General features: G+C 42.0%; 1 pseudogene; it reads right to left on the bottom strand.

Annotated features, from left to right (window-relative positions):
• Positions 1-977: 977 nt before the first annotated feature.
• On the bottom strand, positions 978-13,362 carry LOC111958839 (retinoic acid receptor beta-like; annotated as a pseudogene).
• Between the last annotated feature and the right edge of the window lie 9,376 nt (positions 13,363-22,738).

The following is a 22,738-nucleotide window of genomic DNA, read 5'->3' as shown; positions in this document are numbered from 1 at the left end:
GATTTCATGACTAGAAGCTCAAAAGACGAAATCGTCATTTTTTTGTTTTTGTAAATTGAAATTTGCTATCTTTGCGGGATGCGCGGGGGATATGGTCACTAGTGTAACCAGGAGGTGAGGCTTAATTTAACACAGTAAATTCATCAGGCTTAAGCCATGTTTCAGTCAGGCCAATAACATCAAGATTATGATTAGTGATTAGTTCATTGACTATAACTGCCTTGGAAGTGAGTGATCTAACATTAAGTAGCCCTATTTTGAGATGTGAGGTATCACAATCTTTTTCAATAATGGCAGGAATGGAGGTCTTTATTCCAGTGAGATTGCTAAGGCAAACACCGCCATGTTTAGTTTTGCTCTACCTAGGTCGAGGGACAGACACGGTCTCAATGGGGATAGCTGAGCTGACTACACTGACTGTGCTAGTGGCAGACTCCACTAAGCTGGCAGGCTGGCTGGCTAACAGCCTGCTGCCTGGCCTGCACCCTATCTCATTGTGGAGCTAAGGGAGTTAGAGCCCTGTCTATGTTGGTAGATAAGATGAGAGCACCCCTCCAGCTAGGATGGAGTCCGTCACTCCTCAACAGGCCAGGCTTGGTCCTGTTTGTGGGTGAGTCCCAGAAAGAGGGCCAATTATCTACAAATTCTTTCTTTTAGGAGGGACAGAAAAGTTTTCAACCAGCAATTGAGTTGTGAGACTCTGCTGTAGAGCTTATCACTCCCCCTAACTGGGAGGGAGCCAGAGACAATTACTCGATGCCGACACATCTTTCTAGCTGATTTACACGCTGAAGCTATGTTGCGCCACTCTTGAATCTTTCATATTATTGTGTTTATACAGTAGTTTTTCCACTGAGGCAATGAGTGTAATTCTCTACAGAGACCACAGGGGGCAGTATCAACCTTTGTATGGAGCACTGGATCGTGTAAATATTTTTGGGGTTTTGTTTAAATGAGTCAGACACACCCAGGGTATATATAGTTTCAAGACTTTAGTAGACCAATAACTATCTGAAATATGATCATAATCAATATCACAAAAAAAGCACCATGCCGTTCATCATAGAGATAAACATAACCATACAATGGTATGTAGAATACATGTTGACATGGTGAGAGTAATAGCACTTACTTAACAAAGCCAATCATGCAAGACTTGAAATAATGGAAACGTGAAGCCCCTTACTTTAGAATAGGAACCTGTTTTAAAACTTCTTGTACATTTGAGACCCACACACATCCAGTAATGGCCTCTGAAAAATGCATTGTCATGCCCTTGCCCCTGTGTCGCACCACAATGGAATGTCTATTCACAATTCACATGAATTCCACTCCCATCCGTATAGAACGGCTCTGTGTGAGGTTAATACGTTAAGCTACTCTCTAGTACTGCAATGCACTGTATGTAGTCAAACCATCTTCTAAGCACCTTATGATACTGACCAACACACAGGCTAGTCCTGTTATATCTCCAGTCACATCCAGTTATGATTATTCTCTTTTTCTCTCTGTATGTACATCACAACTAAGTACTGTAGCATGATTCTATTTACAATTCCCTTTATATATTCAACTCTGAATACACTGTTTTCACTTGTATTGTTCACATTTGACCATCCTCATCATTTCCTTCCCGGGACATCCCATTGGAGGTATATATTTTCTTTCTCGTAAGGTTTTCAAGCAAACAGGCCAGTGTCTATGTACTCTGTGGACATGGCGAGTGTGGGTGTGTGGGTGTGATGTTCTTGTCTGCTCTCTGCTCCTCCTCAGACTGCTTCTGCTTCTCCAGGTTCTCCATCTCCTCCAGCATCTCCTGGATAAGAGGAGGCATGGAACCTGGGATCTCCATCTTCAACGTCACCACGCGCTCAGCTCCTGTGTAATTAGAAGGGAAAATGTCAATGACACTTTATAGAGTAGTCGAAGTGTCTCTTAACTATATCACTCTCATCAGAGGCAGATTTTCTTTATTTTTCCCTATTTAACCCACCTCCACCCAGCATGTCTTAAAGGGTTTTTACACTGACTAGACTTGTTGCCCACATCGACATCCACAGGTCACCCGATTTTCTACTTTTCTCTTTACACTGCATCCTTAAATTAGCCTTGGATGTGGTTGGATGTGCACTGGTGTTGTAAAATCACAATATGCCATAACACCTGGTTATAACAGTCATGAAGCCAAGCCAAGAGGTTTGTAGTTCAGCTCAAAGTAAGTGTCATGGCCGATAGGGAGTTGACCTCTAACCTTTGGCGCTGATGCTGCGCAGGTCGGTTATCTTCATGAGGACCTTGGGGAACATGAGGGGCATGCTGGGCCGGCGTTTACGGGAGTAGATCTTCAAGGCCTCCAGTAAGGGCTCTTGCAGGACCTCCACCTTAGACGGCTCCTCCAGGTCCTGGCGGTCTGAAACAGGAGAGACATTGTCAGTGTGACACGACACATCATTCATCTACTGCTAATTCAGCTCGTCTATTTTGTTTGTGTGACTCCTCTACGTGGCCTATATGTATATACACAAAAATGACAATGAGGTTAATTTATTGGAATAAATATTGGAGTAAATACTAAAAGTACATCCATTCATAAAACAACAAAAAAGATTGTTCACGTTCCATATTAAACATTCTGCCTGTACTGAAGCTATGGCTAGTTGCAGTACCTCCAGACACCAGGCAGATGGCGCTGAGTAGACCACTTTCTGTGTCATCCATCTCCAAGGGCAGAAGCTGGCCGGCGAAGGTGAACACCTGGTCTGTGAGCGGGCCAAAGCCAGCGTTGTGGATCTGTGTACGGGTCAAGGTCAGCCCGTCTGAGAAGGTCATAGTGTCCTGGTCAGGTGTGTACCTCGTACAGATCCGCAGAATCTACAGGAGAGAGGAGACAGAGGGGACATGAGGGGTAGTACAGAAAGTCTCGAAAGGGACAGTATAGTCAGTATAGAAAAAGGTGATGGTGAGATGCATGTTCAAGAAGAGGGGGATGGTAATTAAAACACTAAAAGACATGAAAGACAGTTCAGGCAAAGAGAAAGAGAGAGAGAGAGAGAAGTATAGAGGTTAAACACAAACCTACATGGAGTCTGCATAAGAAAAAAGAGACCGAGAGAGATAGAGAAAGACAGATCAGGTAGAGAGAAAGAGATAGACAGATCAGGAAGAGAGAGATAGAGAGAGACAGATCAAGCTGAGAGAGATAGAGAAAGAGATAGACTGATCAGGTCGAGAGAGATAGAGAAAGAGACAGACAGATCAGTTAGAGAGAGATTGAGAAATAGAAAGAGATAGAGGGATCAGGTAGAGAGAGATAGATAGAAAAAGAGATAGAGAGAACGAGATAGACAGATCAGGTAGAGAGAGATAGAGAAAGAGATAGACAGAACAGGTAGAGAGAGATAGAGAACGAGATAGACAGATCAGGTAGAGAGAGTTAGAGAAAGAGATAGACAGATCAGGTAGAGAGAGAAAGAGAAAGAGAGAGAGTGATCAGGTAGAGAGAGATAGAGGGATCAGGTAGAGAGAGATAGAGAAAGAGATAGAGGGATCAGGTAGAGAGAGATAGAGAAAGAGATTGAGGGATCAGGTAGAGAGAGAGAGGGATCAGGTAAAGAGAGATAGAGAAAAAGATAGAGGGATCAGGTAGAGAGAGATAGAGGGATCAGGTAAAGAGAGATAGAGAACGAGATAGACAGATCAAGAGTGAGATCTTCCAAAACTCCTTAAAAAAACATCTGTAGATTAAATAACGACCATCACAGCAAGGCACTGAGTCAAGTTTCACAAACGGCCTAAATCACCATCAATCTGCACAGTAATTACCCCTGCACGCCTCATTAGAAACCACCTCAGTAATGTAAAATAAACATGATAACGCTTTGATTTCAGATTAAAGCGTTCCCATCGAGAAAATAAAGCTGTGAGTGAATCACCATGGTGCAGCTAGTGAGAATCTACCAACCTTTGATGGTGCACCGAGTTGACAATGAAAACCAGAAGATATGGGGAGATGAAAGAGAATAAAACATGCCTTCAGCGGTAACACTCTGTCTGAACCCACCACCACTGTGTCTGTCTTCAGCACAAACGTATGCTGAGACAATGGAACAGCAGATCCATAGCGTCTGCACCAAACACCACACTTTGGCTGATAGACAATGGAACAGCAGATCCATAGCGTCTGCACCAAACAGCACACTGTGGCTGATAGACAATGGAACAGCAGATCCATAGCGTCTGCCACCAAACACACACTGTGGCTGATAGACAATGGAACAGCAGATCCATAGTGTCTGCACCAAACAGCACACTGTGGCTGATAGACAATGGAACAGCAGATCCATAGCGTCTGCACCAAACAGCACACTGTGGCTGATAGACAATGGAACAGACAGATCCATAGCGTCTGCACCAAACAGCACACTGTTGGCTGATAGACAATGGAACAAGCAGATCCATAGCGTCTGCACCAAACAGCACACTGTGGCTGATAGACAATGGAACAGCAGATCCATAGTGTCTGCCACCAAAACAGCACACTGTGGCTGATAGACAATGGAACAGCAGATCCATAGCGTCTGCTCCAAACAGCACACTGTGGCTGATAGACAATGAACAGCAGTCCATAGCGTCTGCACCAAACAGCACACTGTGGCTGATAGACAATGTAACAGCAGATCCATAGCTCTGCACCAAACAGCACACTGTGGCTGATAGACAATGGAACAACAGATCCATAGCGTCTGCACCAAACAGCACACTGTGGCTGATAGACAATGGAACAGCAGATCCATAGCGTCTGCATCCATAGCGTTCTGCCACCACCTGTGCTGAACCCTTCTAACTCCACACAGGACAGTTGATGAGCGTGCGAGATGTGCTTTTGGAGATGATGACGTGGACGTACACACATCATATATCCCCTCACGCATACAGTATACACACACATACGTACAGTACACAACACACACCGCCTCACCCAGAATGTCCAGACAGGCCGCTTTGAGGAGGGTGATCTGGTCAGTTATAGTCAGGCCGGTGAAGCCAGGAACCCGTTTGGCAAACTCCACAACCTTGATGATCACATTTGGTGGCCAGCTCACTGAACTTACCCATCAGCCCCAGGGTCCAAACTGGATCCTAGTGTCTGAGCTTGAGTTCTACAGAGAGAGGGAGGGGGTAAAGGAGAGATGAGAGATAGAGAATAGGGGATAGACAGAGGGACGGGAGTAGCCACACGGGGGGGGGGCAGAGAGAGAGGGATGGGGATGAAGAGAGAAAATCACGAGAAAACAAAAAGAGAATTACTTGACACATTGGAAAGAATTTACAACAAAAAACTGAGCAAACTAGAATGCCATTTGGCCCTAAACAGAGAGTGCACAGTGGCAGAATACCTAACCATTCTGACTGACCAAAACTTAAGGAAATCTTTGACTATGTACAGACTCAGTGAGCATAGCCTTGCTACTGAGAAAGGCTGCCGAAGGCTGACCTCGCTCTCAAGAGAAGACAGGCTAAGTGCACACTGCCCACAAAATGAGGTGGACCTGAGCTGCACTTCCTAACCTCCGGCCCAATGTATGACAATATTGTCATTTTTATTTTTTATTGTCTATTTCACTCGCTTTGGCAATGTAAACATGTTTCCCATGCCAATAAATTGAATTGAAAAGAAAGAAAGGAAATGAAAAATATATAGAGAGAGAAAGAGCAATTAGTTCCGAGTATTATCTCAACAATACAACCAGTATGATCTATTGAGATTAATGGATTATGGTACAGGGATAGTGTTTCTGAGCCTCAACAGAGACAGGCTTAAATGGATCACTATCCATGCCGCATGTAATTTATATCTATGGTGCTAACACGGCAGTGGTTGTTACTCACTGTAGTGTATTTGCCCAACTGGCAGAGGGAAGGGAAGGTCTCTCTATGAGCCCTACAGATATTCTCCACTACACAGCCCAGTTCGGCTGTCAGCTCATATGTCTCGATCATGGTCATCTTGGGAGTCTCCTTCTTCTCCTTCTTCTTGCTCCGGTCATTCCTGACAGCTGGGAAGAGAGGATGAAATATGAACGGAGATAACTCCAGAAGAAAAAAAAAATGAAATTGAATTGGTTGCAATAGCTAAGTTGGTTGGATCATGGTGCTTGTAACACAATACCTCTGGTGTGATTTCCCTTGTGGGCAACACCTGCAGAATATATAGTAGGTGTTAACAGTAAAGAGTCTGTTAAAATGACCATATTTTTCTAAAACAAGCCGTGCACATTTACCAATGAGTGTGTAAGTAATGTAAGATAGTCACGTTACCTTCCAACTGATCTATAAATCACGCCAACGTACTTCAACCATTGGTTTTCAACACCGGCCACTCGTTTTACTGAGCCAGATCTCAGGGAGAGATCCATCTTTATGCACCTGGTCTCCTCAGACAGACACATGGCTCGGACGGATCTGTGCAGTCAATGGATAGTCTAGTCTAGTCTGCCCTACTTCCTGCAATCACTGTGTAAACCCTTCACTCTGGGCTGCATTACACACCAATCGGTGACAACGGCAGACGATGGCGCAGCAATAGTAGCCGTTACATTCCAGCCACGAGGCCACAAGGCTGATACGTGTGCTGATGGATGTATGGAATGCTGACATGCTGGGTAGAAGCGATGAATGACATTCAGAATAGCAGGCATCCATCACCATGACACCACCCCCTACCCACAACAGAGATTGTATCTGGGTCAGTGCGCCTTGTGGGCAATGGTGTTTGAAGTGCTTTCATGTGTTTGGACAGCGGCGGTGGAATTAGTTTTCTTGGAAAACGTTCGGACAGCAGAAGCATTGACATGATTAGACAGGTTTGAAGGTACAGTGCCTTCCGAAACGTTTCACACCCTTTGACGTTTTCCACATTTTGTTGAGTTAAAACTAACTCTGTGTGCAATAATGGTGTTTAACATGATTTTTGAATGACTACCCCATCTCTTTACCCAACACATTACAATTATCTGTAAGGTCCCTTAGTCGAGCACTGAATTTCAAGCACATATTCAACCTCAAAGACCAGGGAGGTTTTCCAATGCCTTGCAAAGGGCACCTATTGGTAGATGTGTTTAAAAAAAGCAGACATTGAATATCCCTTTGAGCATAGTGAAGTTATTCATTACACTTTGGATGAATCAATACACCCAGTCACCCAGTCAAAAAGTGACATTTAAAGATGCAGTATGCAGAAATCGACACTCCATTTCCTGGTTGCTAGAACTCTAATAGTTCGCTTAATTTCAGTTTATGTGACAAAATAAGCTACTATAGTGTAGAGAATCATTGTACCATCTAAACCGCTGTGAAATATATTTTCCATGACCAGAAATATTCTTTGTTCAGCTGTTTGAAGCTGGTGTACAAAACCGAAAGTAAAAGACGCACAAACAAAATTTAAGAACGGGAAGCATAGAAATAGCGCACATAGAACAGATCTACCACTTCTTAGACTTGCTTTCAAGTGGAATGATAGATCTAGAACCCATATTTCTATGTGAATTTGTTCGGCTCGCCCAAAAAGTTACATATTGTCACAATCAATTTTAATCCCACTTTGTAACACACCAAAATGTGGAAAAAGTCAAGGGGTGTGAACACTTTCTGAAGGCACTGAGTACTTTGGGTAAGAGTTTTATGAAAAAGTTTGGGAATGTTGCATAGCAGTGTTTTGCAGTTTTGGCGTATATTACAGAGGAGTTGGACGTTGTTTAGAAATGTTGCTCGTCAGTGGTTGAATGGAGACACTCTGAAATATTATTGACACTTACACTCCTTGGACATGCCCGCGGCGAAACACCTCTGTAGCCGGCAGTACTGACAGCGGTTCCTGGTGATCTTATTGATGATGCAGTTATTGTCCCGGTGGCACGTGTAAACCATGTTCTTCTGGACACTTCGACGGAAGAAACCCTGGGAGACACCAACGGAAAGGATAATATGTTTTCAATAGAGAAGACATCTCCCTTGTACTTTCAGCTACCAGCAGTTAACATTCTATAGACATTCTATGCTGTGTGATCCCGAAACATGAGCTGTGTATCAGGGCCAAGATTCAGGCCCTTTAGTGATACTCGTGTTTGCTCTGGGTAAACACGGCAGTCAAACAGTCCCTATTGGCCTTGAGTCTACTCTTTAGGGTTAAATACAGTAGGTTGAGTAACGTTATATAGTTATATTGTAAGTTGGGTTACTTCTGGGTAACAGAAGTTGTATTTTTTATTTGTAATCCCAGCCCCCGTCCCCGCAGGAGGCCTTTTGCCTTTTGGTAGGCCGTCATTGTAAATAAGAATTACGTTCTTAACTGACTTGCCTAGTTAAATAAAGGTTAAATACAAATTAAAATACATCTATATGCTATATTTCTTTTAGAGTAAGAAAAAAAAAWTTTTTTTTTAATTTGAACATCTAAATAGATATGCCAGGTCAGATCAACATGTGTATCAACAGACACCAACTGATATTTCTAAAGTATGCCATTTCCACTTTTGACCTGCTACAGTTGGGAAAACGGACAATCGACAAATCTCTTTCATGCAGCTCCTTATATGAGGTCCCCCTCCGGGGCAGGCTTGTGGAGGTGATAAGAGAGATAAGCTCCATGCTCACTTTCTGCATTAAACAGTCAGCGAGACAACTCTGTAACTAACGCCACTTCTCATCTCTAACACAGATGTGATCTCACACTTAATCTATAGTTACGATCATTGCCTTTCATCTTATTCCGAAAGACGCTGAGGAGAGAATGTCATCTGTAGTCATGGTCTCCTCCACGCTCTTGGTCTTGTTCACTGTGCTGCCCATCAATTATTTACCTTCTCTTTGTGGAGCCTTCTGTTGCCCGAGCATTCAGCTAAAGCGGAGGGCCAATCGGCCTAACTTTCATGAACAATTGTGATTACACCTACTCACTATAGCTCACTGCCATGTACCATCAAAGGATGATAGAGGGGGGACATTTGAGAACCACAGAGAATAGTGGGAATCGTGTGTGTGTGTGGTGTTTGTTGCAGTTTCTCGCATTACATATCCACATCACAGGTAAATTAGGTCTGGGATTGAACTCCAAAGTAGAAATGAACATGGTGAATACGTTGAAACCGCTGATGAAAAAAAGGTGGAATTATTCATCATTTGAGCAGTCAGATGGGTTTCTCGGGACATGTACATGATCAGTCTGGTCCCTTACCTTACAGCCCTCACAAGCACTGACGCCATAGTGGTAGCCTGAAGACTTGTCTTGGCACACGAAGCAGGGTTTGTAGGTGCGAGGAGGGGGCGGAGGTGAGAGAGGGCTGGCGAACAGGTCCTCTGAGCTGGAGCTCTGGGTTTCCACAGCTGCTGACACACAGGAGGGATAAAGGGAGAGAGGGAGAGGGGGAGGAAGAGAGGGAGAGAGGGATGATGAGGTGCTGGGAAGAAAGACAGGCACTGAGTGTTGGGAGTGAGATGAGGGCTGCCACTGCATAAACTCTGAAATGGTCTCCTTTCCTTATCGTCTTTCTATCATAAGCTGTTTCTGAGTTTTCATCATTTTTCTGTCACTTTAATTCGCAAAATTCTCTAACGTGAAGACAAGGAGGAGTGGAAAGTAATATTAGGACAAAGCTAGGAGACGGAGAAAATTCCAATGCAGCTGCTGAAAATGCAGTCATACATCGAATTTATGTAGCTTCATGTTCTTCAAACAGTAATGTGTTGAAGTAAAACAGTATTAAATCCCTAAAAACTGTAGAAATATCAAACAAATTGGATTATGTCTTTGGGCCTCCTCTTTTATTCGAGGACCAATAGTTATTTCTATGGTCAGTAAACATTCTGCAAAGCGACTACGCAACATAGCATTCAATCTTTTTTTTTGTTTTACCAAACAGAAAGTGCTTGGGCTTCTTTTATTGGAGAAGTACTAATTTTCTATGGCCAGTAAACATTGTACTGAGTGACTCAGCAATAGAATTATCTCTATGGAAAACGATTCACTAATTTACTGTAGATGAGTTGAAAACATATGTAATGTCAGCCCATGGTTCCAAGTCCACTTGTGTTCCCAAGGACATGTTGAGGCCTTGTGTTGATCGGCATATCTGACTGAGATAATGTTCAGCTATTCTTTTAAGATTTCTGTGTCGTCATTTTCACAGAGAGTGCAAGGGTGAAGAAGAGGCAAGATACAGCCATACTATTCCAATGCCATACTTTGTGGGAAAATGACGACAGCAGACACTCTTAAGACATCTCTTCAGTTTTATAGAGAGCCTCCACTGCGACAGGGCAAGCATCCCTGCTGGCTTCTTATCACCTCCACCGTTAAAGCACATAGGGCCAGTGACAGATAACTAAAAAAGCCAAATTGAGGGAACAAAAATAGAAAAATAGCTTATATCCATCCCCTTGAACCCATGGCCTCCAGTTGAACCTACCCTCGCCGGGTCAAACAAGAGGACACACCCATTAGCAAGTATTCTCTCCACTGCAAAACAATGGCGGAGGATGCCACAAGATCAACTGACTGATGATGAAGCAGTGGAATATTAAGCTAGACTAAGTGGTTTGGAATGGGGAGGGAGGCGCTCACCAACATTTAAGAGAGAAACTGGTAAAGAGTAAAGTTTTAAGATGTGTGCCACGATCTGCTTCCACTATGTGGAATGTTCACGCTATCACAATGCTATCACAATGCTATCACAATGCTATCACAATACTATCACAATGCTGTCACACTCTCACTGAGGTCTTTTGGGGGACTTTTGGGGCTAGATGCTGAAAGTAAAGGCAATCTGTGGTGATGGAATTTCTGTGGTTGTGAGTAGGCTACTCAACATGAGGCTAATTGCTCAGTGAGATCCAAATACCCTTAACATTACACTTGTAAACAGGAACAATACGTATAGTTATTAGGATATCATCACTGGCTCATACAACATTAATGTGCTTATAGAATAGCCTACGTGATGAATGAGGTAAATATATTATTAGGCTTTGCTTGCAGAGTTTCCCAAAAACGACTTTGCTGTGAGGGAGACAAGCCAAGCAGTCTGGGTCTCGTCTGACCTCCTGTTGGTGACCGTTCAATGAACCCTCGGTGACCCCCAGTGACCGTCCTGACCACTGACCACATTGGCTGGGCTTTGGTCGACATGCTCCTCCATCTCAAAACACTGAGAGCTGCCAGAGAAGGTCTAATGTTGTAGCAGGCTTTGGTGCTGCCTTCGATACGCCTTTGATATCAGATAGAGGAAACCAAAGGTATCTGAATGGATTTTGACTTCCTAATCTGATCTGTAAATATCAACAACTAGTTGAAGAAATGGGCTCCCGAGTGGCGCAGCGGCCTAAGGCACTGATTCTCAGTGTTAGAGGCGTCACTACAGACCCTGGTTCGATTCCAGGCTGTATCACAACCGGACGTGATTAGGAGTCCCATAGGGTGATGCACAATTGGCCCAGCGTTTGGCCGGGGTAGGCCGTCATTGTAAATAACAATTTGTTCTTAACAGACACGCCTAGTTAAATTAAATATATAATAAAGAGGAGCAGTGAGTGTAGTAGGTGACAACAGAGGTGTGACGAGTCAAATAGGAGTGCAGATTTTATGGCCAAATTCATTATCAATGGGTTCACAGTAATAATCCATGTATTATTGATTTAGGATAACAAGTAAATATACTGATTGATTGCACAACGGTGAATTCATTCCATAAACCAGGAGGTAGGCATACGAATACTAAATAAATGCAATCATCAGTTGCAACAAAGCAAACAATGTGCACATGTAAAATAACAACAATATTGACCCTATTCCAAAGCTTTAAAGACACAATCTGTCATTCCCTTTTCAGCCAAATGGCAGCCCTGTCACTTGGTTTGCTATAAAGCTGAGGGATTGGGCTGGAGAAATGTAACCACAGTCCAATTATCAATGAAGCTATGGATGCAAGGACTAACAGTTATATCAACATTATAGTTTGAAACATATTTTGACGCTATATATTGTTTACAAAGGCATTATTTACAAACGTAAAAGTAAAAAAAAGAAACCTTAAATTTTGGGTTATAGTGGTGTAATACACTTGTACTAAATGCATTAGGCATTTTTAAGTTATTCTTCAAGATTCAATGGGTATCATTAACTGAAATGACCATGAAAAGCAGTAAATATTGCAGATTGCACCTTTAACATAAACTTTCATGTGTAGGCCTACATAAATGCTGTTGGGTGTTATTTTTAGTTTAAGCTTGATTTTACTGTGCAGGCTTATATATTGCATTTGATGTAAACCCTATATCTGAAATAATATTATAATTTTAGTTCATTTGAACTAGATATATGACATCAATCACATATTCAGAAAGATATATGAAGAAATGCCTTCGAACTACAGCCTCTGAAAAAAAGATGGTAACGTTAGCCTACATACAACATGACCTAAATAAATATGTTTACATTGTCTTTGGATTAAATATGCAATGATACAGGACTGCACAGGGAACAGTTTAGGCTACAATGTACGAACAATTGACGCGCAAGGAATAGACTATATTATAAATAGTGCATCAAAGGTGTGAGAAGAATACAACTGGATGTATCATGTCAAGTCCCACGTTTAGTATTTCCTGGTGTAACATGATCACAACAAATATTTCGATTTAGTGTAGAGTAAAACAGTTGGCAACTAAGGGATAATTACTTAAATCCTCAAATAGACCAAATAAAAATAAAGCTTCACCTACATTGCGCGATCCGATGAATTTGCCAATCCGTTTCTGTTAGTCCAGTGAAGCATGCGGTTAGAGATGGTTCCTGGAGCATACAAGGACTTGCAGTATAGAAGTCCAGCGTTTCTCCTGGACCAACTGCGAGAAAATCCATATAGTCAAACATGTTTGTTTTTTTATAACATAAGCGTAAGGCCGAGTCCTTATCAAGATGCGTCAGGATCTAATGAAATGGGACAAATGGAACAAATGGAATGCAACTGTCCTTAATTCGCACGCCCAAGTAGGATTCTGTTTTCCCTCTCAGTCAAGCGTATGATGGACATTTTTGTTAAAAGTTTGTAATTGACCAAAATTATATTTTATTAATTTGAGTCGATGCAAAAAAATATCTACAGCTGTATGCGCGAGATGATTTCCATCGACGCATTTATCAAAAAATATTTGCGTCCATCGCGCGCAGGGAGCACAGCAAAATAGTCAGTCCTTGTGAAAACCCGATAAAACAGAATAGTAGGCTATTTTACATAACAACGTCTGTTTTGGAGTTCTTAGCTCCCATTTATTGACGAATGGGTTACGCTGTGTCTACACAACCACTTCATACTAGTTATGTCACAGGGACCGATTGAATTACCTAATATATGCTGGTGAACTTTCCATGAACCTATTTGGCGGCCGCTAACCTTCAAATGACCCAAACACTGTCTGACATCACCAAGTACAAGGATTCCCTCACCAGACGTGATGGACGTCAATATTTTGTGCACGCTTGGGTAGAATGTTGGGTAGAATGTTCAAATGGTGGTAGAAATACAGTGTGCGAGCAAGTTGTAGAATTCTGAATTTTTTCATTGATTTCACACTTTTTACTGACAATAGAAATGACATGTATTTTAGAAGTCTGATACGATAGAATATAATGAAATAGAACAGAACAGAAACGAATGAAATAAAACAGATACTTGTAAACACATACTTTTCAAAATGTAAGCTATCTAGCAACCATCTGCAATCATCTACATCTCAGCCTGTGAATAAGTGGAAGTTAGGCTGCCTTTCATATCTGGAAAGTAGGCCTAATATTAATGACCTAGGCCCTACTCTTTTTCCACAGTAAAGCCAATTGTGTCATCTATAACTAAAAATGGAACTAAATGTTTCTGTAAGTGTAAATCTTGGGTGGGTGAGATAGATAAGCAGTTCAAAGATTGAACAGTGTTATAACAAAGACTTCAAAGGCTATTTTCTAAGCTCTCATATCAGCAGAAAATATACGATAAGAAAATGATAGAGCTCTGAGCTAAAGATAGCGATACTGTAATTAGAAAGGAAAGGTCTGTATAGGTATGTTGATTCTAATTTGAAATATGTAGAATTCTTCTGCTTTAAGAAAAACCTAAAATAACAAGGCATTCTCAGATAAGGAACCTTAAAGTCCCAGTCTGTAAGATTTACATTAATTTCAACTGAAGAATTGTTACCATTTGATTTCAAAGGACAGATATGACACGTTAAATAGTTAAATGAGAGTAGTATAACTGCCTTTCCTAACCAAAAAGACTGCACACCTTTGGCACACCATTACATTATTATGCATCTCACAGTGTGTGACTTTAAAGCTGATTTGCATAGTTGTTTTTAAGAATATATTTTCCCTGAGAATGTGTGGTTTTGTAAGCAAAAAGGTGGTTAAAGCAAATTCAGAACCTGTAACTGTCAGAAAAGGCCACTTCAACTGTCGCTTTTAAAGGGACGCTCGGAATTCAATAAAATTACATTAGTCTAAAATTAAATGAATATGGAGGATGTCACAGTATTAGCATTTTGTTATCTAAACTACCATGTCTCTGGAAAATCGATACTCTTTAGCTTCCGTTTTTCTTAATCCATGTCTTCTTCCATTTCTCATTCCTGACATAAGGAAGACAAATTCACTGAGAGAGAGCACCATAATTAAATCTAGTGCAGGAGAGATAAACTAGGCCATCAAGATGGGGGGAAAAAGGGAAAAAAATCTGCTAAATTTCAACATAACAGCACCAACTGCAGCGTACATCAACTGGAAATGAAACCAAAGAAAATAGGAGGAGTGGGGGATTAACTCAGAAATATCAACTGGGAATGAATATAAACCGGATGGGGGTTGACTGAGAGAACAAATATAAAAATATTAGAATGTGGGTGTTTTACACTGTAAATACACTTAATAGTTTCCTCAATGCCACTGCTAACCCCATTCACGGGACCATAGCTCCAATGTTAAAGGAGGCTAATTACCCAGTATCTCCCACACTCCAGGGAGGAGGGGTCATTCAGAGGACAGGCATGCAGAGCATTCCTGCTGGCCCCCACCACCCAGCCCAGGCAGCCTCACTCCCTCTCCCTTTACAGTATCAGTATCTCTCTCTCTCTCTCTCTCTCTCTCTCTCTCTCTCTCTCTCTCTCTCGAAGTTTCAAGTTTCCCTTACTTTTACCAGGTAAATTGACTGAGAACATATCTTTTAGAGCAACAACTGGGCTCCCGAGTGGCGCAGCGGTCTAAGGCATTGCATCTCAGTGCAAAAGGCGTCACTACAGTGCATGGTTTGAATCCAGGCTGTATCACATCCGGCCGTGATTGGGAGTCCCATAGGGCGGCGCACAATTGGCCCAGCGTTGTCCAGGTTTGGCTGGGGTAGGCCATCATTGTAAGTAAGAATTTGTTCTTAATAACTGACTTGCCTAGTTAAATAAAATATAATTGAAAAAAATAAAAGCACCTGGGGAAGAGTTTACAGTGGGAGGAGAGGGGATGAATGAGCCAATTGGAAGTTGGGGGTGGTTAGGTGGCCAAGTTGGTATGAGAACCAGATTGGGAATTTAGCCAGGACACCAGGGTTAACACCCCTACTCTTACAGTAAGTGCTATGGGATCTTCAGTGACAACAGATTCAGGACACCCGTTTTAATGTCCCATCCGAAAGACGGCACCTGCCCTATGGCATTGTATGTGACAATTAAAACATCTATTATTTGTATTGTCGCCTTAGACCTGAAGAAAGAGTGCCCCCTACTGGACCTCCAACACCACTTCTAGCAGCATCTGATCTCCCATCCAGGGACAGACTCAGGACCGACCCTGCTTAGCTTCAGAGACCAACAGTGGGATGCAGGGTGGTATGCTGCTGGTATGTACTCCCTTGCCTTCAATCTGTCCATTTCCATCATACATCCCCGTTCACTCTCTTTCTCTGTAAAAATGTTTCAGCGCCACCGAACCACGGACATGGTACAGGACCTGAGCTCTGTCTGTCTGTTGGTCATTCAGTCTACCTGTCGGTCTGCCTGTCTGTTCGTCTATTCGTCACTTATATATTAAAATGCCATATGTTTCTGTGGCATGTTATCTACCAATGGATGAGCGTAAAAAAACAAATTTCATTTCTTTCTACCAAGATAAGGACTGTCTTCCCACGCATGTGAAATAGCTGTGAAATTTCATCTCAAAGGAGTGCAGTAGTGCAGATTACTAGCAAATCCGCACTGATTGGATAACGATACCCTAATATGGGAAGCAGCTTTCCATACCTTAACAGCATAGTTAGATTGTCACAATGCACCCTCCCCCAGTGCTACTCATATCCCAGTGAAACATTGATACCACAGTACATTTATTTGTGATGAATCAGTTATTATTGTTGTATGACTATATGGCACTGTGACTGTCCTCTTTCTCTTCCCACAATATCCAATACATCTGTTCCAATTACACAAACTCATTACCCACATGAACTACATCATCAATGAACTAGTATAATTGACTAAATATTGGCATGTTATTGCTGTTCAACATCAGACTACATTACACCCATCCAGTGACGATTTTAGCATGTAAATCTTGGTGGGGCAAACTCAAAAGCCACTACACAACACGACACTAAACAATACATTAATTGCACTATAACGGCGACAAGCGGTGCCCACAAACTGTTAGGGGCTACATATAGCTGTCCCAACAGCAGAGCTTTCTTTCCAGCACAATGGAGTGAATCTTTACCACTGCTACACCTGGCTATCAGCGGAGCCTTGTCTGGCAGTAAAACAATACATTCAGCCTCGTTTACTGCCTTTTTCAAAAACATAGCTGATATGGCTGACTTGCTTAAACAAATGTCGTTTCTACTGACAATCGAGATGTACAACCTAAGGCATAAGGGAACGATGATGGGATAAGAGGCATTCCTTAATTTTGATTAAGACATTAATGAGCAAGCTAAGACTATAACTGTGTGTTCAGCACTTTTGAAATGTACAGCGACAGAATGCAGAACATGGGCTGCTCTTAAAGTATTTTCCCTGTACACCAAGTCAGAACCGTAGGATAAATAAAGGGGGCATATAAGCAAACAATGAAAGCTGTTACAATGTTAGATGATGACATTTCTCAAAAACAGGTTATAGGCTACATGTGCACCACTGAGTCAGAACAGTAACGTTAGGCGAAATTAAGAGGTGAAAATAGACCAAGTTATTAGGGTGAGGCACATGGGCTACTAACAGTTTACTACACAACATACACTTAGTATTACTTTCTTATGTACAGTATACATATCTTCCTGGCATATTACATAATTTATGCAACAGCATATAAGACATGGACTCACCTTGTTGTGCTGTGCTCACTTGAACAGGAAGGTGGTGGGGCGGTCCAATTCCGAGTTGGATGACCGTTCAAAATGTATTTTACCAGTCTGAGCTCGTTTATTCCCGACTTCCCAGTTGCAATGCTTGCGGTTAGCCACTGTCACGATTCCTTCCAAACCACTCATTGTTGAATTTGCGATTTCCAACTTGTTGTGTAATGTTTATGTCCAATGGCCGATGAGCACCGATACGTTTTATCTATAATTTCTCTTCATCATTTCTCTTCATATGACAAGGATTAAAAAGGATTTGCCTGTAGATTGTCGACTTAATTCATGATGATGACTGCTAGCTAAGACTTTGAAAGTAAGATGTTGACATGAACAGTCCAATCAAAGCTACTGTACATATAACGTGATTTGAAGTCATTTTATCTGTGGCCAATGACCTTGAGCCTTCTTGGAAGGGCACTTGTAATATAACTCTATGGCAGGACCCAAAGGGCTGACATTTTGGATGTGTTATGTGCCTCCTAAGAAGAGGTAGGTGCAGGAATCAGGAGCAGGAGAGCAAGGAAGTCCCAGTAGCACAATGTTTATTTGAAAGTCCTAACACAACAACAACAGGTGGGGAAACACACCCAATGAAGTCGCCACACACAGGGAAAAATAGGTAACACACGGAAGAGAAACCTCTACTCCTAATTACAGTCCAAACGGTACAACGACCGCGAGAAAAAAAACCCTGTGGCGCAAACACGCACCCCTAACAGAGCAAACAGCAAATAATCCCGCACAAAGCATAGCAGGCAGCAGAGATTAATAAACCCACCGAAATTAACTAATAGGACACAGTTGTAAACAAAACAGACAGACACAAACGAAAAAGAAAAATGGATCGGTGGCAGCTAGTAGGCCGGCGACGACGACCGCCGAGCACCGCCCGAACAGGGAGAGGAGCCACCTTCGGTCACGATGACGTAGTATTCCCATGAGTGACAGAAAACTGAGCCAATCACGGCGCAATGCTCCAAAACCCAGCAAAAAAAGAAACGTCCCTTTTTCAGGACCCCGTCTTTCAAAGATAATTTGTAAAAATCTAAATAACTTCACAGATCTTCATTGTAAAGGGTTTAAACACTGTTTTCCATGCTTGTTCAATGAACCATAAACAATTAATGAACATGCACCTGTGGAACGGTCGTTAAGACACTAACAGCTTACAGACGGTAGGCAATTAAGGTCACAGTTATGAAAACTTAGGACACTAAAGAGGCCTTTCTACTGACTCTGAAAAACACCAAAAGGAAGATGCCCAGGGTCCCTGCTCATCTGCGTGTACGTGCCTTATGCATGCTGCAATGAGGCATGAGGACTGCAGATGTGGCCAGGGCAATAAATTGCAATGTCCGTACTGTGAGACGCCTAAGACAGCGAGACAGGACGGACAGCTGATCGTCCTCGCAGTGGCAGATCACGTGTAACAACACCTGCACAGGATCGGTACATCCGAACATCACACCTGCGGGGCAGGTACAGGATGGCAACAACAACTGCCCGAGTTACACCAGGAATGCACAATCCCTCCATCAATGCTCAGACTGTCCGCAATAGGCTGAGAGAGGCTGGACTGAAGACTTGTAGGTCTGTTGTAAGGCAGGTCCTCACCAGACAGGACTGGCAAAAAGTGCTCTTCACTGACGAGTCGCGGTTTTGTCTCACCAGGGGTGATGGTCTGAATGAGCGTTACACCGAGGCCTGTACTCTGGAGCGGGATCGATTTGGAAGTGGAGGGTCTGTCATGGTCTGGGGCGGTGTGTCACAGCATCATCGGACTGAACTTGTTGTCATTGCAGGCAATCTCAACTCTGTGCGTTACAGGGAAGACATCCTCCTCCCTCATTTGGTACCCTTCCAGCAGGCTCATCTTGACATGACCCTCCAGCATGACAATGCCACCAGCCATACTGCTCATCCTGTGCGTGATTTCATGCAAGACAGGAATGTCAGTGTTCTGCCATGGCCAGTGAAGAGCCCGGATCTCAATCCCACTGAGCACGTCTGGGACCTGTTGGATTAGAGGGTGAGGACTAGGGCCATTCCCCCCATAAATGTCCGGGAACTTGCAGGTGCCTTGGTGGAAGAGTGGGGTAACATCTCACAGCAAGAACTGGCAAATCTGGTGCAGTCCATGAGGAGGAGATGCACTGCAGTACTTAATGCAGCTGGTGGCCACACCAGATACTGACTGTTACTTTGATTTTGATCCCCCCTTTGTTCAGGGACACTTTATTCAATTTCTGATAGTCACATGTCTGTTGAATCTTGTTATATTCATACAAATATTTACACATGTTAAGTTAAATAAACGCAGTTGACAGTGAGAGGACGTTTCTTTTTTTGCTGAGTTTATTTTCTGCTGGCTCACTCCACCACCACAGAAAGCACTGAGCTAGGCTGAAACACCTGCATTTTGGAGCTGCCTTACTCAATAAAACATGTTTGTATGGGGCTTTTAGTTAACTCAATGATAGACTGTATATATTTTTTACATTGTTTGAATGATGGGTCCCACAGCACCCATCCCATTCCAAAGCCTAGGGCATATCCTTATAGCTTAGTTCTGGAAGGAATGACAGATACTCACTCTTCTTCCCACCCTTAAAAAGGGAAGAATTGGAAAAGAGATACTATGAGTGAAGGCAACATTTTCTTTACTATTAGCTTTGCTTTTTAGCTGTTTACAGCCTGTTGTTAGCCCTCACTCAGCTCATCACATCTTTAAAGAGTTATTTATTGGAGTTATATATCTTTTATACAGGCTGTTACACAACCAGCAACAGGATGATAGGGACAAAGTGGCTTTAAAACTGCCGACATTCAATCAAACTCTTTTTAAATGGGTGTTTGATTTTCTAAAGGGATAGTGTCAGGCCTATTAAGAAGCGAACAAAGGAAAACCATCTTCTTGATTGATGTATGGTTGCCATGGTTATTCAAAATGGGGCATCTATGGCCAATGGGGATTGAGGACATTCATACTGTCTCTGTTTTGGTACCATGTTGTAACTAATCTATGTGGAATTAAGACTGGAAGCTGACATTCATCTGCACTTGCCCCATATTTGTAAAAGACAATTCATTCAGTTGTAGGATCTACATTTGACTGGTATTGCCACGGCAAAATAATTCTGCAGCAACAGGATTTGAACGTTTAGTCCATAATGTTGGTTGATGGGTGGTTAGGCTATTAGCCACCTAAAAAGTGCAATGCTGTTAATATAACCATGTGTTAGTGCAGGTTTTCAGTGAATTTATGTAAATTACGAAGCCCATCTGCATTTCCTGTGGTGCAGGAAAGAAAAAAACTGATCAAATGAAGATCCTACACCAGTAGATAGATGAGTTGCATGGATTATACCATGGGTCATGTGACACAGAGCAGAGTATTCAAAGGATGTTTCCAAAGTGTGTCTGACACAATTGTTTCATTGAAAATGGCTAAGCTATATTATCATTGTCCAACATTGTAATGAACCAGAAACATTTAAAAAATATATTAAAAAATTACTCAAAATACTGAGCATCTTCAAAGCAGCTGTACAAACTACATAATTACTTACACAAATTATTAAATGCAACACAAGTTAACAACAATCTGCAGATTACACTTGAGAAACCACTGCACACATCAATTTTAGTATTTAGATTTTGTTACCAAACCTCTGCACACATTTTGCTTGTTTTATGTATACAGTGAGATAAACATTATACTCTTACTGTAAAACGAACAATAAAATGAAATTCCTTAAATGACACAGTAGGACATTCAATCCCAACCACAATCCCGTCTCATCCCAATACAATGTATAATTTCCATAGTGGAAACCATTCCGAAGTTGCTGTTGATTTGAAGGAGCCGTTTGTGTATGGCTCTGACCATCATAGCAGACAAAGGATTTTCGATCACTAGAGGGCACATCATTCCAGTCTCGACTATACCCATTTTCCTCTCTATCGTTACACAGTGCTGATCGCTATGCTTATTATTCGGTTGACCGGTCCACCAGTTTAGAAACCTTGTGTTTAGAAACCTTGTATCTTTCTCACCAGTGCTATTAGCCAATGACCATGTCCAGTTGGTAATGGTATCATACACTCCTATCCAGGCCAAGTCAGTATAATCAGCTGTAATGTTATTCAATATAGTCATATCGTCCATGTTGTCTAAGGTGGCCAGGTCAATATACTTCTCTCTGCAGTAGCTCTGTCCTTAGACCCAGGTCATGGGCAAGTTCACATAGTAATAGTAATAGGGAAGGCATGCTCTGGGATGAACCCTGAAAAGGGAGGACTTGTTTATGATGTATGTTTTCCTGTAGAAAAGCTACAAACCACAAGAGGGAGGACGGTTCATTATAATGACTGGAATGGAGTGAATGGAATGGTATCAAACACATGGAAACCATGTGTTTGATGAGTTCGATACCAATCCATAAACTCCGTTCCATGCTATTACTTTGAGCCCGTCCTCCACAATTAAGGTACCAACAACCTCCTGTGTTGCATACCTGGGCATAATCAAACAGGTACACACCCCAAAAATTAGGGTTCTTCAAGGGTTTTTTGGAAAGCGGTGATGGTTCTGTGTGGAACCATACTGACTCAAATAACCCTTTGAGCCCTTCAATGGTTATTTTCTTTTCAAAAAAGGGTTATTTCCTCTTTTAGTGGTAATTAAAATGTAGAAGCGTCTCATTAAAATATTTTGGGGCGTGGTTTGTTCACAGCTCTTTTTGTGCAACCGTGAGTGAGTGTCATTCCAGTTGATCTAATCTGTTGTTTTATGCTAGTACATGTTATTTATGATTACGTCCAGTGACGGTGTCTCCTGAAAGATTATTGTATGGCCTTGTGTCATTTGAGAACAGTTGACTAAGTCAGTAGTTCTCAATTCTCTCCTCGGGGATCCGCAGCCTTTCCAGAGCTAGCACACCTGATTCAACTTGTTAATTAACACAATATTAAAACCTACAGAAGTTTTACAATATAATATGGCTATTAAACCAGAATAAAAAAACCTATATGGTTCTACAAAGAACCTTTGAATTTGAGATTGGTTCTATGAAGAACCATTCTCCATAAAGGTTCTATAAATAACCATAAAAAGGGTTCTATATACAGTTGAAGTTGGAAGTTTACATACACCTTAGCCAAATACATTTAAACTCAGTTTTTCACAATTCCTGACATTTAATCCTAGTAAAAATTCCCTGTTTTAGGTCAGTTAGGATCACCACTTTATTTTAAGAATGTGAAATGTCAGAATAATAGGAGAGAGAATGATTTAT

This window comes from Salvelinus sp. IW2-2015, linkage group LG35 (assembly GCF_002910315.2).
Source record: "Salvelinus sp. IW2-2015 linkage group LG35, ASM291031v2, whole genome shotgun sequence".
Taxonomy (NCBI): domain Eukaryota; kingdom Metazoa; phylum Chordata; class Actinopteri; order Salmoniformes; family Salmonidae; genus Salvelinus; species Salvelinus sp. IW2-2015.
The sequence above is the reverse complement of the archived record's forward strand: the minus strand, read 5'-3'. Positions and strand labels throughout refer to the sequence as shown.